Source organism: Cebus imitator, unplaced genomic scaffold, assembly GCF_001604975.1.
Source record: "Cebus imitator isolate Cc_AM_T3 unplaced genomic scaffold, Cebus_imitator-1.0 Scaffold112, whole genome shotgun sequence".
NCBI classification, from domain to species: domain Eukaryota; kingdom Metazoa; phylum Chordata; class Mammalia; order Primates; family Cebidae; genus Cebus; species Cebus imitator.
In genome coordinates, this window is record NW_016107427.1 from 1983173 (window position 1) to 1990490 (window position 7318).

Consider the following 7318-nt stretch of genomic DNA (forward strand, 5'->3'; position numbering starts at 1 on the left):
CCTGCCCCCCGCCGCCCTTTTGGTCATCTGGAGAGCAGGGTTTAGTCTGAGCAGCAGATTCTGGGTGCATCTGTCCGTCCTGTGGGCCTGCCCAGCAGGGCGCAGCGTTTGTAGATGGAAGCACCAGCCTGTCTGCAGCAGAAACCCCCGGTGCTGACCCTGCTGTCAGGCTCATTCAGGAATGTGTGATGGCTGCAGACTTGCTTCCGGGATGGGGAAGAGATGAGGGCATAACTCCTGCCCTGAAGACACACTGTCATGGTGTGGTCTCAGTGCCTGGTACCTCGTTTGAGAGTCTCATCCTTGTCAGAAACTTAGGCTTAGAATTGTTTTAAGAAATTGGAAATTTTCTGGCCAGGCGCGGGGGCTCACGCCTGTAATCCCAGCACTTTGGGAGGCCAAGGCTGTTGGATAATCTGAGGTCAGGAGTTTGAGACCAGCCTGGCCAACATGGCAAAATCCCATCTCTACTGAAAATACAAAATATTAGCCAGACGTAGTGGCATGCGTCTGTAATCCCAGCTACTCGGGAGGCTGAGGAAGGAGAATCGCTTGAACCCAGGAGGCAGAGGTTGCAGTGAGCCGAGATCATGCCACTGCACTCCAGCCTGGGTGACGAGTGAAGAAAAAAGTTGGAAATTTCCTGATTACAGTGAGACTCCTGCTTTGAAAGGAATGGTTGGTGAGAAAAATACTTCCTCTCTGATGTCAGCTCTTAAGAAAAAAAATATTGGTCAGGTTAAAAATACAGTGGCCAGGCATGGTGGCTCATGCCTGTAATCCCAGAACTTTGGGAGGCTGAGGTGGACAGATCACCTTAGGAGTTCGAGACCAGCCAGGCTAACATGGTGAAACCCTGTCTCTACTGAAAACACAAAAATTCACTGAGTGTGGTAGCGGGCACCTGTAATCCTAGCTACTTGGGAGACAGGCTGGAGAACTGCTTGAACCAGGGAGGCGGAGATTGCAGTGAGCGGAGAATGCACCACGGCACTCCAACCTGGGTGACAGAGCGAGACTCTGTCTCAAAAAAAAAAAAAGTCACTGTGGGTGCACAGGCCAGCGTCCATGATAGCTGGTCTTGTGTCTGTGTCATTCGCCTTCATGGGGGTACCAGGTGCAAGTTTCCTCACGTGGGGAGGCCGCGTGGCACCTGGTCCCACCTGTCTGCTTTGGGAGGTGTTGCTTCCACCTGCAGTCCCGTTCCTGCTGTCTTGGCGTGGTTGAGTGAGCTGCGGGATCAGCTTCTGGAAGTAGAATTCTGGATCAAAGTGCATGCGATGTATACTTAAAATGTTGAATAGAAGGGCCGGGCGCGGTGGCTCAAGCCTGTAATCCCAGCACTTTGGGAGGCCGAGGCGGGTGGATCACGAGGTCAAGAGATCGAGACCACCCTGGTCAACACGGTGAAACCCCGTCTCTACTAAAAATACAAAAAATTAGCTGGGCATGGTGGCGCGTGCCTGTAATCCTAGCTACTCAGGAGGCTGAGGCAGGAGAATTGCCTGAACCCAGGAGGCGGAGGTTGCGGTGAGCCGAGATCGCGTCATTGCACTCCAGCCTGGGTAACAAGAGCGAAACTCCGTCTCAAAAAAAAAAAAAAAAAAGTTGAATAGAATCTGCCAAATTCCCCTCTGAAGAAGACGTCTGGCTGTAGGGCTCTGACCCCTGGCAGGACAGATGGAGGGGAGTGGGGCTGTCCAGTGTGTTCAGCGCACTTGACGACAGCAGAGACGGGCTGGCCTGAGCAGAGGCGAATGCACGGGACCACGGCGGCTGAAGGCGATGTCTGGGCCTAGGCGCGTGAAGCGGAAGGCCAGAAGAGTGGGCAGGACATCAACTTCTGACTTGGGCCCTGAGGCAGACACAGCTGCGGAGGGGGCAGCAGGAGGCTAGCAGTGGAGGGACACGCTCTTGTCCTGGCCAGGGGCAGATACAGCTTCTGAGGAGGCAGCAGGAGGGTGGAGGGTGGAGGGACACGCTCTTGTCCCGCTGCAGGTGGCTCCAGGGCTCCCCTGACCCCCAGCCTGGCAGCACACCTGTGGTGCCCCCGCTACTGAATGGTGCCCTGTGCAGGCCACAGTCAGGCAGTGACTATGGCAGTTCAGTACCCAGTGCTCACTCGACGGGCGGTCCCAGCAGGTCCCAGCATTCTGTGACCAGCCCTCTGAGGCCCATGTCACAGAAGCCTGCCTGCCCCAGAGTCCATCACAGAGGCCACCGTGCAGTCGAGTCCACCATGCATTCATCATGAGCCCAGAGTGACCTGGGGCAGCCACCTCTTCGTGGGGGGAGCCCTCATTGTGACACAAAGGTGGCCGCTTGAGCCTGACGGGGGTGGGGCCCCTTGGAGGGACCCTGCGTGTTCTCCAGATGAGGGCAGCGCAGCGCTCCCTCTGGGCGCGTAGAGGGCGGCAGAGCCCTGGAGTGGGGCCGAGTGAAAAGTGCAGGAGGAGACGGGTGTGCCAGGGTGGGGGCACAGGAGGAAATGGGTGTGCCGGGGTGGGGGAGCAGGAGGAGGTGAGTGTGCCATGGTGGGTGCAGGTGTGGGCATCCAGGCGGGCTCAACCCCACAGGGCAGCTTCAGGGCGCTGTGGCCAAGTCCACGTGCAGGAGCCACGGGGTGGGCGCTCAGGGCTCTGTGGCCAGGCAACGGCCACCCTCCCACCCACTTATCTGCTGCTGACTGCAGGCTGCCAGGGCTGGGCCAGAGCCCCGGGTGTGGCTGTGGAGACCCTAATGTGTATCGCCAGACCTCACCACGGTGCGCCCCACCCAGGACACGCGCTTCCTTCCTGAGCCACCAGGAGCGGACTTTTGGAAGCCAGGCCTCGCCCCCGCCCCTCTGGGGGTGCTGGGTGTGGACAAGCAGGAGGACCTCGAAGAGTCTCTGCGGGGAGTCTTAGGGTCCGTGGTCCCCCCTCACCCTGGCCTGGATGGCGCCCAGCGGTTCTTTCCACTTTTCGCCTGTTTGATGCACAGCCCGGGACCTCAGATGGGAAGCCCCAGCCCTGTGAGGACCAGACGGGACCCTGAGCCCAGTGAAGGAGGGTTCCTCCTTCTCCACTCCTCCCAGCCTCCCTCCTGAGTGGGCAGGAACAGCCCTCTGGCGTCCACAGAAGCCAGACAGAATGGGGATGAAACAGACTCAGTGGGAAAGGGGTAGGAGGGGTTCACATTTGACAACAAATCTTGGCAGAATTTCATTTATGCATTCAACCCATCTGCCAGAGGCATTGGAACCAGAGCGACTCCAACCTGAGCAGGGGCTAGGGAAACCAGGCTGGGACTTGCTGCTCAGAAAGTCTGGCACTCCTGGCCTGTGTTTATGTTGACTAAACAGACTCAGACTTGGGAGTGACCAGATAATCCCAACATCTGGAGAAGAAAGGCATTCCTAATTTTGTTTTAAAGATAATATCGATTCTTGCAAAATATAGTAATTAAGAAAATAGGTGGGGCACAGTGGCCCACACCTGTAATCTCAGCACTTTGGGAGGCTGAGGTGGGTGGATTGCTTGAAGTCAGGAGTTCAAGACCAGCCTGGCCAACATGGCAAAACCCCATCTCTGTAAAAATACAAAAATTAGCCAGGCGTGGTGGTGCACCTGAAATCCCGGTTACTCTGGAGGCTGAGACAGGAGACTCGCTTGAACCCGGGAGGCGGAGGTTGCAGTGAGCCGAGATTGCGCCACTGCACCCCAGCCTGGGAGACAGAGCGAGACTGTATCTCAAACAAGAAAAGAGAAAATTAATCCTTTATCACAAACCCTTGTAGCTGAGCACGTCTCCTTATGTCAGCATTGTACCTAGGGTGGACGCGTCCCTCCTCTTTTGGGAATGCCTGCTCTGTCTGTGGAGCAGCTGTTCTTTCACCACGTTACTCTCTTAATAAACGTGCTTTTGCTTTGCACTGCAGACTCGCCGTGCATTCTTTCTTGCACGAGATCCAAGAGCCCTCTCTTGGGATCTGGAGCCAAACCTCATTGCTGTAACATATTTCTAGCAACCACAGAAGGAACTATAGTGCAGAAACCCTGGCCGGACGGCTACCTTTGGGTGTTAGGGACCTGTAAGAAACCTGCAATCAGGAAATGGTTGTGTATCAGGCTGGGCAGGGGGTGGGCACAGAGACCTGAGCCACCCAGAGTTGGGGGTTGCACATCCCCTGCCCCAGGAATGAGTGTGGCCCTGCTGGTGTTTCCAGACAGAAAGTGCTCAGAGGGCCTCCCGGCATTTGGAGCCCAGGCCAGAGGCTTTGACCCGGGCAGGAGTCAGGCCTGATTGGTTCAGGGGCTGAGATTTCGGCCGAGGAGAAATGGGGAGTGGAGAGGTGGTCAGGGGCTGCAGGGGAAGGGGTCCTGGGTCAGCTTTGGGGCCTGATTCAGTGGCAGTGGTGGGAAGCCACCTGCACCCTGTGGGTGGTCAGGGGTTTTCCTTGGGGCCTGCCAGGCTGGGATGCTTCAGCCACAGATACTGGGAGGCTGGAAGCCAAGGTCAGGGCGCTGGAAGGTTCTGTCCCTGGCATGCAACCCTTCCCACTGTGCCCAGGGGTACACTTTCGGAGAGGGCTGGGGGAGAGAGAGAGAGAGAGAGCAAGGGCTCACCCTTTCTTCTGAGGACACAGTCCCATCGGCCCAGAGCTGCAGTCCCCTCTCCAAGGCCCCATCTCCAACTACAAAACCTGTGGGTTTTGGTGGGGCCACAGTTTAGTCCATAGCATGCTCTCTTAATGTTAAAGCAGTAACATTTTTTTTTCCACCTGGAGTCATCTCTCTGTAGCAGTAACGTTTTCTACTTAAAAAACAAAACAACAAAACAAAACAAAACAAAAACCCAACATCATTTAAAGAAAAAATGTGCAGTAAATAATCACAGGGCAGCTTGGGATGAGGCAGAGGCTTGCTGAGTGGTGACGCGTCAGCCCCACAGCCACCCAGCTGTGATTACAGGCGCACACCACCACACCCAGTTACTTTTTGTATACTTAGTAGAGTTGGGGTTTCACCATGTTGGTCAGGCTGGTCTCGATCTCCTGACCTTGTGATCCACCCACCTCAGCCTTCCAAAGTGCTGGGATTACAGATGTGAGCCACCTTGCCCGGCCTAGGTTGGCTAATTTTTTTTTTTTTTAAGAGATAGGATCTCACCATGTTGCCCAGGCTGGTCGCTGGTCCTGAGCTCCTGGGCTCAAGTGATCCTCCTGCCTCGGCCTCCCACAGTGCTGGGATTACAGGTATAGGGACCCCCCACTGCACCCAGCCTGATCTTTTAAAATTCCTACTGCTTTTTCCACTTTTTCCTTTTTCGACTTGTGAACTTTTCCATTTTATTCCCTTTTCATAGGAGCAGAGTTGGGTCTGCTGATGGAGTCTCTTTTTTCTATTTTATTACCGTGGTAGGTGGCTGTGTGGTGGCTGTCAGGGAATCTCCTCTCTTGGTCCCCTCCCATGCTGGTTGGCCGGTTGGGTGGCTCACTTTGACCGACAGAATGGGGTGGAAGTGACTCTCCATGACTTGAACCTGGGCTCCTAGAGGCCGTGTGTCTCCACTCTCCCCTCTGGGGATGCTGCTGGGTGAAGCCCAGGCTCTCCTGCTGGAGATGGGCCCAGCCGCGGCTGGCACCGCACACCAGACGTGTGGCTGGGGTCATCTCTGACCATCTAGCTCTCGCTGCTGCAGCAGCTGCCCACGGCCATGTGAGGGAGCCCAGGCAAAGCCAGCAAAGGAGCCGCCTGGCTGAGTCCCGGTGAAACTGTTGACCACGAAATGCACAGGCAAATCTAATCAGAGCTCCTTACAGTGGTGTGGGTGGGGTTGAGCGTGATGGACAGCAGCCCCGGATAGCACAGTGGGAGCCTTCACCACCGCTGGGCCTCAAGGGGTACGGGGAGGGGCGGTCACTGGCAGCCGCCTCTGCCCCACCAGTCGAGAGGAGCAGTGGCTCACAGTGACCAGGCAGGAGGGCCAAGGACAGTGCCATGTTGGGCTTGGGGAGAGCAGCCAGAGCAGGCTTGGGGAGGGGGTGTCTGTGCAGAGCTCCCTCAAGCTACTGTGGCCACCTTGTACATGGACCCATGGCACATAGCCCCCCTGAGTCGCCGTGGCCCATTGACAAGGGCAGATGGGGGGCCTGGGGACTTCCAAGGGATAGGTCATTGCCCACTTGAGCAGGGGCCTCCTCCCTAGTGGGTGCCCCCAGTGGCCTTTGGTGGGGCAGGAAGCTTGTCACACTCTGCCGGCTCTGAGGGGCCCAGCCATGCAGCCTCCCCAGTTCCTGCTCAGGGACCCTCCAGCCCTGCTCTGTTCAAGCCCCTGGCCATGGGCTGCTGACAGCCACTGCCTAACAGTCTGTTCAGGCCCACGCCTCGGCTGTCCTCCTTCCACGTAAGATGGAAGCCCATGTTGAACCTAAAGCTCTGCCCCAGGATCCCCTGCTCCTCTCTGGCCACTTGGCCAGGGTGTAAGGCTGCCCAGCTCGGCAGGGCCAAAAACCCCAGGGGTGAGCCTGGGAGGGATAGGCAGGGCAGGCACTGGCACCAGTGCCCTGTGTGCTACGTGCACCCTCTGGGACCTGGGCCCTATTAATAATTCCCTTGCATGAGTGGCACTCATGCAAGGCTCATACCTGCAGGCCATGTGTGTGGGGGCCTGGAGCCTGCAGCTCAGCCCCCAGCGCCACGTGCATGGTGAGCACTTTCCAAACTGAGAACAGCTGGCACCAGAGAGCCTAGAGCTTCTCACCTGGCACCCTCTCTAGGAAGGGAAGATGCCTGCACCACAGGCAGGTTCCCAGGCCCCAGGGCCACTGGTGCTGCAGGCTGGCCCCACACCCCACCTGCTCCTGCTTCAGGCCCAGCTCCAACAGGGTAGGGACAGCCCTGCCACTGGGTCAGAGCCACATACCCATGTGGGGAGCAGGCTGGCCCCAACCTCAGAGAGGCCTCCAGCCCACAGCCACCCTGTGCAGTGGCCATGGACACCTACGGCAGCCCTCTCCACCACCCCCACCCCACCCCACCCCCTCCTCTCTCCCGCACCCTCTCCTTCTCCACCCCTCTCTCTCCCTTTTTCTCTTTCCTTCTCTCTCTCTCTCCCTCCCCTCAACCTCAGACATCCCAATATGTTCAGAAAGCATGACAGGCCTCTGGGTTGGGCAGGGTCTGTCTGCCCCCCGGGACACACAGGCATCTGGGCTTCTGCCTCCTGTCCATCCGGCTAATTCACGTGCTGTGAGTTACACAATTGTCTCTGCAGAGACACAGGGCACGAACAAGGGCCTGGGCCCCAGGCATTGGTGCCCGTGCTCTGCTCCGCA